Source organism: Lissotriton vulgaris, chromosome 2_1 (assembly GCF_964263255.1).
Source record: "Lissotriton vulgaris chromosome 2_1, aLisVul1.2, whole genome shotgun sequence".
NCBI lineage: Eukaryota > Metazoa > Chordata > Amphibia > Caudata > Salamandridae > Lissotriton > Lissotriton vulgaris.
In genome coordinates this window covers 889,104,627-889,122,718 of record NC_141687.1, presented here as the reverse complement: position 1 = coordinate 889,122,718, position 18,092 = coordinate 889,104,627, and positions in this window count along the sequence as shown.

Genomic DNA, 18,092 nt, shown 5'->3' with positions numbered 1-18,092 from the left:
TGAAAGAGCCCAATGGACATCCAGTGTATGCAAACGCTCCTCCTCAGCAGAAACAGGAGAGGGACAAAAGGTGGGCAAAACAATAGCCGAATCCAAATGAAAGGAAGACTCCACTTTTGGAACAAAATCCGGACTAGGCCAAAGCACCATTTTGTCTGAAAAAAACTGAAGGAAAGAGGGGATAATAGTAACGCCTCAAGCTCCCCAACCCATCTCCCCGAAGAGATGGACACCAGAAACACCACTTCAGCAGAGAGAAATCGGAGCTCCGCGGAGTTCAGTGTTTCAAAGATAGCCACCAGCAAACCCTTCAAAACCAATGGCAAGTCACTCAGAGGCACACAGGAATTTACCTTCAGCCTCCGAAGATAACAACTATGCAGCAAACAAGCCACCAGAGGAGCCACCGACTGGACAGAACAGCTGCCCACTGGCAAAGAGGGTAGAAACAGCCAGACCTAGCTGAAAACCTCCTCAAAGGAACTCCAAAACACCAGGAGGCTCACAGGAAGAAGAGGAGAACCCTCTATTCTGACAGCAGATTGAGAAATTACACCAGTGGTGGTCATAAACCTTAAGGGTAGATGGCCATCTGGACTGCTGGATGAGCTCCGCCACATCCAGCATGCAACCTTGCGCCAAGAGGTACTGCCGTTCAAGCGCCAAACCTCTAGCTTCAATCTGTGAAGAGTGTCCTCGGGAAGAAGAGGCAGATGCAGGAGAGGTGAAAGGATGGGCAGAACCCAACGGGGTGAGACAGACAGGCAAAAAAGACACAGAACCCAGGGGCCCCACAATAAAGCCAGAGCCGCCAAAAGAACCTCCACCTGGTCCTGGGCCACCTTCTGGATCACCAAAGGGAGAAGAGGGAGGGGTGGAAAACAATAAAGGAGATCTGGAGGCCAGAAAACCACCAGGGCATCCACCTCCCATGCACTCTAGGCGGGAACCAGACAACAAAAGTGGGCAAGAAGAGCAATCTCTTTGGTGGAAAACAAATCCAGCCAAGGGTGACCAAACCAGCACTGAAAGGAGTGAAAGGCCCTCGGGCCAGACACATCATCACCTGGGAGAGAAACCTCTGACTCAGAGCATCAGCAGGCCCATTCTCCTGTCCCAGAAGATCTTGGACAGAGCTAGAAGATGGAACTCGGCCAATGGCAAATCTGCTGAGCAAGGAGAAAGAGAGAAGGACACATGTCCCCTGATGGTTCATGGCACACCAACCTGTCCCACTGGCATTGGTCGTGAGAGCCAGGACAGGCCAAAAAATCTGAGAGAAACCCCTGCCCAGATGAGTGGGGTCTAGCCATCACTGGCAATTCAGGCAGATCTGATGGATCACAAGAATCAAAGACTTGCACAACTGGGACAGCGGATCGCAACACACCGGGAGATAGCGAACAAGGAGATATAGGTGCAACCTTCCCCAAGGAACCAGAGCCAAAGTAGGGGACATCTCCCCTTGACTGCGAAGCCAAGTCCCAGCCTAGGCAGAGAAACAAAGAAGGAGAGAGGCCAGATGGGAGAGGAGATGAACACAATGTTCCGCTGACACCATGACTTACCCCAGGTCGATCCGGAACTGTGCACGTATGAACAGGAGATCCATGAAAGGGTCGACCTGGGATTTCTTCCAATTGATCAAGAAGCCAAGGTCCTGTAACAAAGTGGTCACTCTGCCAACCACCGACTGGGCCTTGGTTAAAGAACAAGATTCAATCATCCTGTAGTCCAGATAGGGAAACACCTGGATATGCTCAGAATGTAAAATACCAACCATAGGAGCCAGAAGCTTATGAAAACCCTCAGGGCAGAGGCCAGCCAGAACGGCAGGACCCGGAACTGGAATTGGCTGACCTGCACTGCTAACCGGAGATACCGCTACTGGGAGAGATGCCCCAAGACATGCAAGCATGCATCCAGTTGATCGATGGAGGTCAGGAATCATCCTTGTGCAACAGAGGCAGAATCTGCTGCAGAGAAACTGTCTTGAAAGAAACATGGGGAATGTAGTGATTCACTATTCTGAGATGCAGTACAGGGTGGGGGTCCCCAGAAGCTTTCTGGACAAGGAAAACCAGGGAATAATACCCCTGGAACCGCTCCCCGTGAGGCACAGGAACAATGGCCACTTTCTTAAGCAGCAACTAAATTCCCTGAAGGAGAGCAGACAACCTTGCAGTAGAAGGAGGAGCAGGCGCCTCATTGAAATTTATTTTGTAACCATTTGAGACCAATTGGACGGCCCGGGCAAGGAAACAGACCGATTCCAAACCTCCAAAGTACTGAAGATGCTTCCCCACCAGATGCAACCTGGAAGCACCAAACCTTGGAATAAGCAGGAAAGGAAGTGGCAGCGTACCAGGTTTTGTCAGCATAAGGAGTACCTGGCCCATGACCCCTACCTTGAAATGGCTGGTGTTGTAGGGTCCTACCCCAGTGGGGAAAAACCTCTGGAACTCAAAACCTCTGCCTCTGAAAGCTGGACTAAAAGGACTGACCAGCTTCGGATTCTCTACACATATTTTTAGCATGCTCTCCAAGTCACTGCCAAATATCACTAGAACCTGTAAAAGCCAGCTTAAGACCGACCGCTTTGTGAGTGGCAACGGCCTTCCAAGAGCATATTTAACTGTTGCGCCAGGTGGCAATTGCGGCACTGAAAACCGCTGCAGAAGCACAGAGATTATAAAAGGCGACATCAGAAGGAAATCGCACCTGCTGCTCCATCAAGGACAACAGTGCTGAAAAATCCACACCTTCCAGCACCTTTTCGGCCAAAGACTGGAAGTCCTCAAGGAGGGACTGAATAGCGTAAGAAGAGTAAGAATTGGGCCTAACAGCAAAGTTCAAAGTCACATAGGCCCGCTTCACATCCCTTCCACTTTCCGCTCCACTGGATCTAAAGGCAAAGCATCCTCAGACACCACCGGTCTCCGAGAAACCACCCAGCCATAATGTTGTAAATTTTATCGGCAACTCCTTGTATTTAGGAGACCCTAAAGCCTCAATCAAAAAACTATTGGTGGTGCAAAATTCCGCAGCTCACTTACTGTATGATCTTCCAAGACATCAATCTGCTCCTGTTGGATTTGATCCTTTTTCCAGGGTTATTCCTAAACTTTTAGCCTTTCTCCTACCCTTTTTTTCTGACTTGGTGTTGGTGGTTTTAGAACTCTGGGCACTTTGGCACTGCTGTCCAGTGTAAAGTGTGTGTGCTCTCTGTGATAAACATGGCAAGATTGGCCTACACCTGTTTAGCCTATTCACACCTGTGCACTTAGCACATATGTTGTGCTAAGTGCAATGCCCTAATACCAGTCGTTACTGGTTGTTCTCATCAGCTCTGAGGGTAGTACCTAAGAGAGCCTGATGGGATGATGGTGTTTATCTAATGTGATGCCTAATGCAAATGTTTATGTACCATGTGATGCCTATGACATAATGTGTTTATGTTTAGGATGTTTACGCATAATGTGTTTATGCTGGTGAGGCCCCATGCGTAATATGTTTATGCTAATGAGGTTTGGGCCTAATGTGATTTATTGCCTAATGTCATGTTATGATTAGGGGGGGTGGAATTTGCGTAGTCGTGCTATGCAAGCTCCACGAATCGGTAAACAATCTCTGCGAGCATGCAAAAGTTCCACGAACATGCGGAATTGCTTGTTCCGCTCGTTCGCGATGCTTTTTTCCTGTTCTCGAACGCTGTTTGTGTGATCGGGGAGAAATATCTTGCGAACGCGCATTTTGAAAGCACGAACAAGCAAAAAATTCTGCCTAGCCGCTGATTGTGGAATTTTTGGCAATTCCGCGAACTCCGCTGAACGCGAAATTACCCAAATTCCACAAATTCCGCGAGCGGAACGGAATTTACCACCCAGGCCTAGTTATGATAGTTTAGGATGGTGTCTATTGCTAATTTGATAATGTTTAGGTCATTATGGTACCAGTAGTTATTGTTTGTGTTTTGCATTCACTTACCTGTTCTGATGGTTCTGACCGTGGCCCGATTGGTTTGGTCCTACATATAATCCCCCATGAATATTACCTAGTGCCAGTTGGCACAGTGTAAATGTGTGATTAGGTTTCTAATGTGTTTATGACAATACAAAGGCTATTCTTTATGTAACCTTGTGTGGAGTTCATTTTGTAGTGTGCCTAGTGTGTTGCTGCTGTGTGTGTGTTGCGCAAACGCTTTACACATGGCCTCTGGGATCAGCCTGACTGCTTGTGCCAAGCTACTAAGGGGGTGAGTAGTGGGTATCTTCAGCGTGTAACTTCCTTTCTCTGACTAGAGTGGTGGTTTCTGTTTGGCTTTGGCGCTTGCCCTAGCCAACCAGAAATCCCATTTCTAACAGCTCCCCACGCCCTGCAGCTTCTTCAATGGCTACCAATAGTGGAGAGGATTTCATTTAAATGCCCCTGCATTGCACATAGAGCACTGTTTGATAAAAGACCCATGATCTCTAGACCACTGCTTACTTTTTATAAACCTGGGAGATAACTGCACTACTCTAATTCCTGGAGGAAACCATGCACTGTCCAAGAGACCTCTGATCAAGCATTGAACAGGAGAAAAGAAGGGTTTTCTTAATGCTGCTGAAAAACATTCCCTGCTTTGCCTGTAAGAGCAAGATGTCCAAAACCATAGCATGCACATCGGCCCCCAGAACTTCATTCACTAATACCGTCTGCTTTTCTTGCTGGAGAAATTGTCTGCCTCCCCTTGCCTGTGTGCCTGAATGCTGAGAAGTGTTTGAGTGAGAAAGAGCTCGACAAGCAAGACTTCCTCATTAACTGCTATTATACAAAAAAGTCTATGTGAGGTTGCACTGATGGTGGGGTGACCTCAGAAGCTTTATACATGCGGAGTTGGTTCACAGGGATCTAACAACAGCAAAATGGCATGACAATCGGGCTGTTGGTTGACTGGGGTGTGAGCCCTGGTCAAGCAACAGCCACAATTCCTTGCAGGGTGAACCACTAGAATTTGCTAAATTAACCTGTTCTTATCCTTGGGCAGCTTGGCACAAAAAGCAGTTGGGCTTAAATTAGAGGAAATGTGTAAAGTATTTATGCAACACACAAACAGCAATAAATTAAACACACAACACAAGAAAAATCACAAACCAGTTTAGAAAAGATTTTAATACTTTTTTGACAATTAAACAACAAAAATCTAATCTTTAGAACCAGAGTCATACATTTTTAAAGTTTAAGGTCCAATATAGCACCTAAAAGATCAAAGTGCCAATTGTGGATATCTGGTCACACAAGAAGGAGTCAAAGTCAAAAGTTAAGGCTGTCCATGATGGAGGTGGGTCAGATACAAGAAGTGAATTGAACCCGGTCAGCAGTGCTTAGCTTTGACTTAGAAACATTTCTGAAGAAAAGTTTCTGAGAAGGTAAAGTGGAGTGGGTCATGGCTGCAGGAGGTCTTCTTCTCCTCGTGAAGATTTCTACTTTCAGACTTAGTCGCTAAAATTGAAGTCGACAAAATCCAGCAGGACGGGGCAGAGGGCTGTAGCTAAAGACAGTTTTATGAGGTCAGATACTCCTTTGGTGGAGAACTGCTGAAACAAATTTGCTGCTGCATAGAAGAACGTTGCGGGAGAAGCTGCGAAGTCAATCCTACCAGCGATGCACCTTGGACGGCTATGCGAGCAGGTTAACCTGGTCTCCTCCTGGTTCTTAGAGCACTTTGTGACTAATTTTTGTCTAAGTCTTCAGTTTTGGAATTGGCCATTTGGGAAGCATCACACCCAGGTGTCCAGGACTGGTGAGACTCACTCAGGCTGAGTCCAGTTGCAGGTTCAGGATGATGGAAATCACTTTAGATGAAAACCTTGACATGAAAGCCCACATTAATTCAATGGCTAAAGTGCCCGCTTCCACCTGAATTACCTAAGAAAATTGAAACGATTCATCTCAGAGGCGGATCTTAAACTGGCAATCCAATCCCTAGTTATCTCTTGGATTCAATATGGTTGCACCACCTTAGCCGGCTTACCAAAAACGTCCACAGCACCACTAAGAGCTTGCCTCAACTCAGCGGCACGACTCATCACGGGATCGAGAAAATTCGACCATATATCCTCTCACCTGAAAGCATTAAACTGGCTACCCTTTGAACCCAGAATTCAACTAAAGATAGCATGTATTACCCATAAAGCGCTCCACTACAACACACCAAGATACCTAGCCAAGAAAACTGAGCTATCAGGAGGTAACAGACCAGCTACGAGTGCCAAGGAGTTGCTGCTGAGGCCAGCCTTTTTCCGAAAGAAAAAAACCTATGACAGAGCGTTCTCAGGAGCTGCCCCCAGAATCTGGAACTCACTCCCTCCAAGCATTAGGAAGATTCATAATATTGCAACATTTAAGCGGGAAGTGAAGAGCTTCATGATGAGTAAATTCCCTACATAGGCTTATTTGATCACAATTACGAGCAAGTGCAGCCCTACTACTGAACATTTGAGACGATATGAGACCGGAGACTCTACTGAGACTAAGCTGTATACAAAATGCTACCTCATGTAAATGTGAACTTATATATTTATCTCACTTCCTAAAGCCATATAATCCTCTACCTCTTACATGTTTGCGTAAATGGAATATGATATAAGTTAAGCCTTGACCTACCTCTTAATGCATAATGCACATTCGAAAAGGATATATATCTATATGCACCCAAAGCCTTATAATTATCTACCTCATATCTGTGTGTTGTTATTAGTGTGACTATATTGTTAATCTGTAACCTGCTCTTTATGTAAAGCGCTCCGATACCCACGGGTCTTGTTCGCGCTATACAAAATTTTATAATAAATAAATAAATAAATGTCCTTGTGGCTCTGAACGGGAGGCCAGCAAACTATGCCTTGGAGTCACTTCTGGTGGTCCTGGGTACAGACAAAGATGTAGGGCTCAACAGCAGTGCTGGCCTCTGAGGGCTAAAGGCAGCAAAGCAGGCCTTCCAAAAATAGTATCAGTCTGGCAGAGTGCACACCTGGTTACAGTAGCAGGCTGTCATCTGAGAGTCCTTCCACAGGTCTAGTATTGAACTGAAAATGGGGGATGAAGGTCCAGTTTTTATACCCAGGTGCCCTTCTTCTGGAAGGGAGAAGGTTCTGGAAAGGTTATTTGAAGTACTTATAAGTTCCTGGATCATTACCCTGTCTCCAAGCTGAATGCAGTGTCAATACAGGATCGGTAGGCCCTTTGTGTGGATGCAGACCACAACAAGCTATTTTGGTGTAAATTGGACTGTGCTCAGCTCCGCCATCCACCTTGCCAGCAGATTGCCCATTCAGGCACACCTAATCCCTCTACAGCGTTACTGTCTGGGAGGAATTCACAAAATGTAGAATTGTCAGTTACAAGCTGTCATGTAACCCATATCAGGCTAAAGGCAGAAAATTGGCTAAGGGCAGGAAAATGTGAGCCTTCTAAAAGTAGTATTTTTCGAAATTGTGATGAAAAATCTGACTTTAACATTACATTCCATATGTACCAAACATGACATATTCAGTGCCTCTCAATTAGGAATTACAACTTATTAAATGCAATAAGGAATCCCGAATGTTTTCCTGTGGGAGAGGTAGGCCTTACAGTAGTGAAAGGCTAATTTGGGGGGATTTCACTACGAGGACCCGTAATACTTAAAAGTACATACACAACCTCTTAATTACACAGCACCTTGACCTATATGCGTCCTAGGGCCTACCTTTGGGATGACCTATATGTAATAAAAGGGGAGTTAAAGGCTTGACAAGGGAGTTTAAATGACAAGTAAACATGACAGTGGGATACTACATTCAGGCTGCAATGGCAGGCCTGGGATGTGTTTTGGAGCTCTACTGAAGTGGGTGGCACAATAAGTGCCCCAGGCCCACTGGTAGCACTTAATGTCCAATCCCTAAGTGTACATTATCCCATTATACCAGGGACTTGCAAATGAATTAAATATGCCAATCTAACCATGTATATGGGAGTGAGCACACATACCTTAGCACTAGTTAGCAGTGGTAAAGTGCACAGAGTCCTAACGCCAGAAAAATGAATTCAACAACACAAAATGGGAGAAGGTAGGTAAAATGACACTGCAAAGAATTCCAGAACCAACATCCACATTAAAAAACAAATAATCGCAGGTGCAGTCAATTATGATTTCAACTAAAGGAGGGATTAAATTAAAGGAAGGATTCAAGCATACAGAGTTGGAAAGGGGACAACTGCTGTTTCAGCCATTGCCCTCTTTCCAACTCTTTATGTTTTTTTTCTGGAGCATAATTAGTATTTGCAGTTTTGTTTAGCTATGAATGAAATCGCATGCACTGGAAAATATATGAAATACAAGGGTAACGTGTTTTTCAGAATAAGGGAAATTGATACACATACCCATCAAGCGTCTTTCTAAAAGAATAGTGTAAATTCTTTGCTGTAAATCTAAATGTATTGAGTTGTGATACATATGCTAAAGTATGAAATGTGTTTACAATTAAAAGAAAAAGAAGGAAAGAAATTCTGATCTGCCTCAAAAGTTCCTCTTTTGTTGAACACATTGCTTTTATCTTTGACACAACAATAGTTCTAGTGTGTTTGGAAAGACCAAGGGGATCAAGGAGCATTCTTCCATTGGAGGTGCTAACCTGATGGATTTAGTGTACTGGGGTGAATGTATGACATTGTTCTGCATTCTGTCCATCACCTGTGGTTTTTGCATTTGTCACCCCGAGTGGGATGGTTATGCTCAGACGTGAGTCCAATGCACTCCACGCCGCTGGATTCAAGCAAGCCGGGCTGAAGACGGCTGGAATGCCAGAAACCGGTCCTCGGAAGCTTGTTTCCAGTCCAGGGAAGGCATGGCTTGGCAGTTCGGGCTGGACTGTTCCCATGAGGCACAGGGTCAGACTGATTTGCATATAGCCATGTCTGAACTGGGGTGGTGTGAGGTGCAAAAAAACTATGGATTTAAGCCCAGATCTCTGTACTGCGGTGAATGTATGACATTGTTCTGCATTCTGTCCATCACCTGTGGTTTTTGCATTTGTCATCCTGAGTGGGATGGGTATGCTCAGACGTGAGTCCCATGGACGCCACACCACTGGATTCAAGCAAGCCGGGCTGAAGACGGCTGGAATGCCAGAAAACGGTCCTCGGAAGCTTGTTTCCAGTCCAGGGAAGGTATGGCTTGGCAGTTCGGGCTGGACTGTTCCCGAGAGGCACAGGTTCAGACTGATTTGCATATGGCCATGTCTGAACTGGGGTGGTTTGGGGTGCAAAAAAAGATGGATTTAGGCCCAGATCTCTGTACTGGGGTGAATGTATGACATTGTTCTGCATTCTGTCCATCACCTGTGGTTTCTGCATTTGTCACCCCGAGTGGGATGGGTATGCTCAGACGTGAGCCCCATGCACTCCACACCACTGGATTCAAGCAAGCCGGGCTGAAGACGGCTAGAATGCCGGAAACCGGACATCGGAAGCTTGTTTCCGGTCCAGGGAAGGCATGGCTTGGCAGTTCAGGCTGGACTGTTCCCATGAGGCACAGAGTCAGACTGATTTGCATATAGCCATGTCTGAACTGGGGTGGTTTGGGGTGCAAAAAAACGATGGATTTAGGCCCAGATCTCTGTACTGAGGTGAATGTATGACATTGTTCTGCATTCTGTCTATCACGTGTGGTTTTTGCATTTGTCATCCCGAGTGGGATGTGTGTGCTCAGACTTGAGTCCCATGCACTCCACACCACTGGATTCAAGCAAGCCGAGCTGAAGACGGCTGGAATGCCAGAAACCGGTCCTTGGAAGCTTGTTTCCGGTCCAGGGAAGGCATAGCTTGGTAGTTCGGTCTGGACTGTTCCCATGAGGCACAAGGTCAGACTGATTTCCATATGGCCATGTCTGAACTGAGGTGGTGTGGGGTGCAAAAAAACGATGAATTTAGGCCCAGATCTCTGTACTGGGGTGAATGTATGACATTGTTCTGCATTCTGTCCATCAACTGTGGTTTTTGCATTTGTCACCCCGAGTGGATGAGTATGCTCAGACATGAGTCCCATGCACTCCACACCACTGGATTCAAGCAAGCCGGGCTGAAGGCAGCTGGAATGCCAGAAACTGCTCCTTGGAAGCTTGTTTCCAGTCCAGGGAAGGCATGGCTTGGCAGTTCGGGCTGGACTGTTCCCATGAGGCACAGGGTCAGACTGATTTGCATATGGCCATGTCCGAACTGGGGTGGTGTGAGGTGCAAAAAAACAATGGATTTAAGCCCAGATCTCTGTACTGGGGTGAATTTATGATATTGTTCTGCATTCTGTCCATCACCTGTGGTTTTTGCATTTGTCACCCCGAGTGGGATGGATATGCTCAGACGTGAGTCGCATGCACTCCACACCACTGGATTCAAGCAAGCCGGGCTGAAGACGGCTGGAATGCCAGAAACCGGTCCTCGGAAGCTTGTTTCCAATCCAGGGAAGGTATGGCTTGGCAGTTCGGACTGGACTGTTCCTATGAGGCACAGGTTCAGACTGATTTGCATATGGCCATGTCTGAACTGGGGTGGTTTGGGGTGCAAAAAAACGATGGATTTAGGCCCAGATCTCTGTACTGGGGTGAATGTATGAGATTGTTCTGCATTCTGTCCATCACCTGCAGTTTTTGCATTTGTCACCCCGAGTGGGATGGGTATGCTCAGACGTAAGTCCCATGCACTCCACACCACTGGATTCAAGCAAGCCAGGCTGAAGACGGCTGGAATGCCAGAAACCGGTCCTCGAAAGCTTGTTTCCGGTCCAGGGAAGGCATGGCTTTGCAGTTCGGGCTGGACTGTTCCCATGAGGCACAGGGTCAGACTGATTTGCATATGGCCATGTCTGAACTGGGGTGGTGTGGGGTGCAAACAAATGATGGATTTAGGCCCAGATCTCTGTACTGGGGTGAATTTATGACATTGTTCTGCATTCTGTCCATCACCTGTGGTTTTTGCTAACCTCGTTGGCACCAGAACAGTCTTGATCTGATCTGAATTTTTCAACCCCACAAATGTTGCTATTCAGGATGTTGGACCAAAGACACATGGCTGGCTTGCTTCGCAGGTTACAATAAAACTCCAGGAAGGCCTTAACAATATAAAGGATCAAAGGAAAACACATGACATATTCAGTGACCTTAATAAATGTAATTATGTCAGTACTTTTTAATACATTCTAATTTTTTTACTTTGGTACATTTTTTAACAACTTTTTAAACATTTTTATAAAATGCTATAACAATTTTTACAACAATGAAATTATCTTTTAGGAAATGATGTAGTTGAGGGATGTGTTTAGACTTAGTATATTTCGTATATGTTACTATTTTCTTGCGGTTTAGTGGTTAATTGATAGATTTTAGATTTAGTTTGGTTGTGTGTACTGTGGTAGGCCTTAATATATTGTGTATGTTTTAATCTATTGTTTTTCTAAAGTGCATTATATGGATGCTGTTTTACAGTAAATGTCAGTTTACTAGTTATTCTTCAGGGATTATTTGTGGTGTGTGGTTAAAGATTTTATGTTATTGTTCCTGTTTTCCATTCAACTTGAGGATTTTTCACTGATTTTGAATGCTTTTTTACCATGAAGGAAATAAGATTGTGAGTGTTGTTTATACTTTTAATTTTAATTTTTGGGATCACCGACGAACTCAAGAGCTCCAAGAAGAACTGCTGAGCCCTCGAGAAAGTCTGGAGAAGGGAACCAACACCGGATAACATGACCACCTTCAAGCTTGCCACCCGGAAGCACCACCAGCTGATCCACGTCGCCAAGAAAACTGCATTCAAGGACCGGCTGGACAACAACGCACACAACTGCAAGGAACTCTTCAACATCGTGAAAGAGCTATCCAACCCCAGCGCAGGAAACAACGACATCACCCCATCGCAAGACCTCTGCAACTCCCTCGCCTCATACTTCCACAACAAGATCGCGGACATACACAACAGCTTCAACAACCAACCAACGCACACCACGACCGAACAACCACCCCCCACCACCACCCTCCACGCCTGGACTCCGATCAGCACCGAAGACACCATCCGCACGATGAACTCCATCCACTCCGGATCGCCGACCGACCCCTGCCCTCACCACGTCTTCAACAAGGCCGACGCTGTCATCGCACCCCACCTGCGAGACATCATCAACACATCCTTCGACACCGCCACCTTCCCTGGGAGCTGGAAGCACGCCGAACTCAGCGCTCTACTCAAGAAACCCACAGCGGACCCCACCGAACTCAAGAATTACCGCCCCATCTCGCTCCTCCCGTTTCCAGCCAAAGTCATCGAGAAGACCGTCAACAAGCAGCTGGCCGCCTTCCTTGAGACAAATGGATCCCTCGACCCCTCACAGTCTGGCTTCCGAGCCAACCACAGCACCGAGACCGCCCTCATCGCCGCCACCGATGACATCCGAGCCCTGATGGACAACGGAGAAACAGCGGCCCTCATCCTCCTAGACCTCTCTGCGGCATTCGACACTGTCTGCCACCGCACCCTAGCACAGCGGCTCAGCAACGTCGGAATCCAGGAGAAGGCTCTGGAATGGATCATCTCCTTCCTCGACGGAAGAACACAGAGAGTCCGCCTACCACCGTACAAGTCAGAGGCCACCGAAGTCATCTGCGGCGTCCCTCAAGGATCCTCGATGAGCCCCACCCTCTTCAACGTCTACATGAGCCCCCTCGCGGCCATCGCACGCCAACACAACCTCAGCATAATCTCCTACGCCGACGACACCCAGCTGACCCTCTCCCTGACCAACGACCCCGCCGCCGCCAGAGCCAACCTGCACGAAGGGATGAAAGAGGTAGCCGAGTGGATGACGACCAGCCGCCTGAAACTAAACTCAGACAAGACGGAGATCCTCATCCTGGGCTCTTCACCCTCCGCCTGGGACGACTCCTGGTGGCCCCCCGCCCTGGGCACCGCACCCAAACCGACAGACCACGCACGCAACCTGGGCTTCATCCTGGACTCCTCCCTCTCCATGACCAGGCAAGTCAACAACGTCTCCTCGGCGTGCTTCAACATCCTACGCATGCTACGGAAGATCTTCTGGTGGATCCCCACCGAGACCAGGAAGACCGTCACCCAGGCCCTCGCCACTAGCCGACTGGACTACGGCAACGCCCTCTACGCCGGTACCACCGCCAAGCTCCAGAAGAGACTCCAGCGGATCCAGAACGCCTCAGCCAGACTCATCCTCGACATCCCACGAACCAGCCACATCTCCGGACATCTGAGAGACCTACATTGGCTCCCCGTCAACAAAAGAATCACCTTCCGCCTCCTCACCCACGCACACAAAGCCCTACACGACCAAGGCCCGAGCTACCTCAACAACCGAATCAACTTCTACGCTCCCAAACGCCACCTCCGATCAGCCAACCACGCCCTTGCCGCCGTCCCCCGCATCCGAAGAACGACTACAGGAGGAAGGTCCTTCTCCTACCTGGCCGCCAAGACCTGGAACTCCTTCCCGACCGACCTGCGCCTGACCCAAGACCACCTCTCCTTCAGGAAGAAGCTGAAGACCTGGCTGTTCGAGCAGTAGCGGCACCCCCCTCCCCCCAGCGCCTTGAGACCCTACGGGTAAGTAGTGCGCTCTATAAATGTCTTTGATTGATTGATTGATCTATTTTTGTGGACAACAGCAACTGAACTGTACATTATTTCCTAATTTTAATAGGTGTGAAATGTTTTTCTTTTAAAGTAGTTTCTCTTTTTATAATGCTTTTTATGTGTTGTGTATTTTACTTTATATTTTATTCAAAAAGGTTCAAAATAAGCTTTATTCGATATTCAAACAAATATCATATAAGCATACATTGTTATACAAGTTTTAAAAAAACATTAAAAAACACAGGAGAGGTAATAATTTAAAAATAAAGACATTGATACACGATTTATATAAAAAATGGATAAGAGACGACAGTTAAAAACAGAAGTGATAATTTTCTCCGATCTCAGTCTAAAGTATTCCTGATTTTTATCAATAATTTTAAAAACTGCTCCATTCTAGTTATCACCTCCCTATCTTCAAGTTCCTGAAGACGCTCAAAGGCAAGTTTACACGACCTGAGATTCCATTTCTTGAGCACGGGTAATAATAAAGCTTTTCTCAATAGCTCATAATATTTACAAAAAAGAATGGTATGAGTGTTGGTTTGTTGAGATATGTTATCACATGGGCAGGAGCAGAGAGTCCGAGACCAATCATTGCATTTTGGAAAAGTAACATAACGAAAGAAAGAACCCAGTCTGAATCTGGTAAGCAGCATCCTTGAATAGCACGAAAAGTCTGTTGATAGGTAAAGCTGAAGGCCCTTGTGTGGTGTCACCCTTTGATATGCCAGCATGGTGGCACTGTGCTTCAATTTGTTCCATCTGGCTGTTTCCATGTGGGCCATTAGCATCTTTCTTAGGCCTTTCCGTGAGATGTTTTCTAATGACGAGGGATCTGTAAACCATTCTGGGTGCCCAATTTCCAGAAAGAACTTTTTCACGTAGGCCAGCCATTTTGGTAAAAAATGTTTAGCCCCATCCAGTTTTAAAATGTCTTGTATCACCTCTCTGTTAAAATCAGTTTCGGGGGTGGTCCAAATTTTGTGCCAGAGAAGGGGAGGTTCAGATTTTATGACATCTGATATATATAGTAGGTCCAATTCGATGTGCATCTGATACACCGAAGTTGTTTTTGAGGAGGCCAGGAGATACCTAACGAATTTGTTTTCCACAATTTGTATTGGCGAGAGGTTTTTGTCAATTCCCCAGAGGCCTGCCCCATACGTAGCGGTGCTGACACATTTTGCCTTGTATACAGTCAATAGTTGTTTCACCGGTCTTCCCCCTATTTTACTTGCAAAATCGCGGAGCCCGCCAATGGCACTCACAAAAGCAAGTTTCCTCTTTTCTATCGCCGCCTTCCAGGATAACTTTCTATGTAGGCAGATGCCCAGGTAGGTGAATGCCTCCACTGTTTCTAATTTTTGGCCCTCGATAAAGATAGGGCAGGAGATTTTTTTCTGACCTTTATTACTTAGCATGGAGTAAGATTTACATATGTTCACTTTGAGGCCCCTGGCCTTCATGAAAGCCGTAAACTCTAAGACTGCCTTTTGTAGGCCCATTCTAGTCTGGGAGAGAATTGCGGCGTCATCTGCATATAGCAGGATTGGAACCGGCTGACCACCTATTTTCGGAAAATCGCACTCGATGTTTTTGAGATACTCGCCAATCGCATTTATATAGAGGGAGAAGAGAAGAGGTGCCAGGATGCACCCCTGTCTAACCCCTCTATTGATGTTAAAACGTGACGAGCACTCTCCCCTCAGACCAAATCTAACTCTGGCTCCAGCTTCTCTGTACAAAGCCTTAATGAATAATAGGATTGATGGATCTATCCCAAATTGATGTAATGTGTCCCAGAGTTGATCATGCTGGACGCAGTCAAATGCTGAAGTGAGATCTATGTACGTTATGTACAGACTGCGTTTTTTAATATCCATGTATTTGGCCTTAATTAGATGTAAATTGAGCACCTGTTCAATTGTCCCTCTGCCTGACCGGAAGCCATATTGTAATTTCGACAATATGTGTTTTTCCTCCAGCCAGATAGTAAGTCTTTTCAGGATTATTCGTCCGACAATTTTCATCAGGGTATCGAGGAGGGATATGGGCCGATAGCATGACGGCGAGTGTCTGTCTCCTTTTTTAAAAATTGGAATGACTATTGCCTCTCCCCTTGTTGGAAGGAGATCAACGATGTTTATCGAGTTTAGGACAGAGGTCAGAAGAGGTACCCAAAACTCCATTTCCGCTTTGTAAACGTCTGCAGGAATTGCATCCGGTCCAGGTGCCTTCCCTGCAGGACTTTCTGCGATCGCCAGTTCCACCTCCTCTAGTGGGAAAGGAATTATATGAGGACTCTGTTGCGGTGGATTTAAATTTAATACGGTGGGGCATTCTGTTTCCAGGTTATTCTGACCTGTAGGATTTGAATATAACTTCTGGAAGTGTTCCACCCACGTCTCTCCACTTATTGCCATATCCAGGTTCTTTTCAGGCATTTTTACCCATGGTAGGGGGGAATTGATAAGTCTCCAGAAGGCTGACATGTCACCCGTTTCTGATGTTATGACCAAATTCTGCCATGCTTCCTGTTTAAGTGTCCTTTTCCTGTTTTTTATTGCTAGACGGTATTGAGTCCTTGCCAAACGTATTTCTGTTTGGGGTTTGGGTATGGCATGCAGCAGGTTTTTTAGATGTTTCAAAGCCTTCGAACAGTTTGCATCGAACCATCCTTTATGTTCAATTGGGCCTGGTTTAAACTGTCTTGTCAAAAGTTCTTTTAGGGTGTCCTGAATTTTTATGAAGGCTTTACAGATGACATCAGGGTTGTTATTAATAGTAAGACAGGTATGAATCTCCTCCCTCCTCTTATTAACTAAATTTTTGAGCAAGTTATTTGGATTGATTTTTGACCATTTGACACAATATCCATTTGTAGCTCCCATTTGGATAGGTTGTTGGTAGTTAACCTTGTATGGGCTTTGATTTTTTGTAGGCCCCAGTAGTTCGATTGACATGGATAAAGGATAGTGGTCGCTGTATAAGTGGTCAAGGGTATTCCAGTCTTGTATTAGCGGTGCATGTGTTTTTGAAAATAGAATAAAATCTATGGTGGTGTTCGAACCTCTTCCATGAAAAGTTGATTTATGGGGTCGAGGGGTGTGAAGAAGCTCATTTACAAAACGTAAGTTAAATGAGGTCATGAAATTGTTGAGAAGATCCCCAGATAGTGTATGCAGGAAATGGTTAAAAGTGGCTTTACCAGTGTCTGAATCATATGTCACGAAGATGTCACAATCGTCTCTGACAATATGTGGGCAGATATGGCAATTTAGATCTCCCAGAAAAGCCATTGCACACTCTCCGCCGAATGATTCTTTAAGATTTTGCAACGCTTGTTGGAGATTTTCCAGATCAAAGCCCAATTTTTCTACCGTAAGGTTATTGTAGAAGTTGACAATTAATAAAGACAGTGACGGGGCAATGTCCATTACAATTATCTGGAAGGACTCTCTCAGGATTGTTTTCCTAATCCTGTGACCAACTGTTACGCTAATATAGGAGCATAGCCCCCCTTTATGTCTGCCCTGTTTACTCATGGCAGCCGGGGAGTGGAATGTCTGAAAACCTTGCAGATGGATCGGAGAAATAGCCCAGGTTTCCTGAAAACACAAGATGGAATACTGGTTAACAATCTTTAGCCATTCCGGTATTGTAATTTTAGAAGAAAGTCCTGCCAGATTCCATGAGAGGAATTGGAGATTATGCGTATTATTAAGGTCTGCCTTGTGGGTGGAAATTGGGTTACCAAATATAATTGAGGAAGGAGAGGTTTGTCTTCTAGCATTGCCACTTTCGGGAGTTAATACTCTGTTCATAGGGTCATTTTCTGTGAGATTTTTGATGATCCCATCTGGTGGGTCCTCCTGCCCAACATCGATATGAGTCACTATTTGATCACCAAACCTTCTATCATAATTAACTTCCTTGTCTTGATTGAGTCATTCTACGTCGTCCAGCCCGTACAGTGACTCATAATAGTTATGGCAAGGCAAGTTCCATATTGGATTTACGAACGGGGGGGGGGGTTGAGGGAATCCCTCTAGGTAGTGCCGTGGAGTCGGCAAATGCATGTAATCAATCAAAGGAAAGAATGGCTGTTCTCTTGTTCCCTTCTTTCGGTTATAGTCCCTATAATGCACAGATGTAGGATTATTATGGTAAGGTTTAGATTGATGTAATTTGGGGTGCATTAACGCCTCGGGATAGAAATAAGCTAGGGGTTTTGGCAAAATTGGACCCCTAGTAAAGCCCGAGAACCAGTCTATAATGTGCGTGATGACCCTTGGATCTCTGAAGGTAACAATCACTACGTCCCCTTCAATATCTTTGGGGCGGATCCCGATCCAGTGGGTCCTTTTGACCATTATTATGTCGCCATTTATATGAGGGGGAAGGGGCCTATTTTC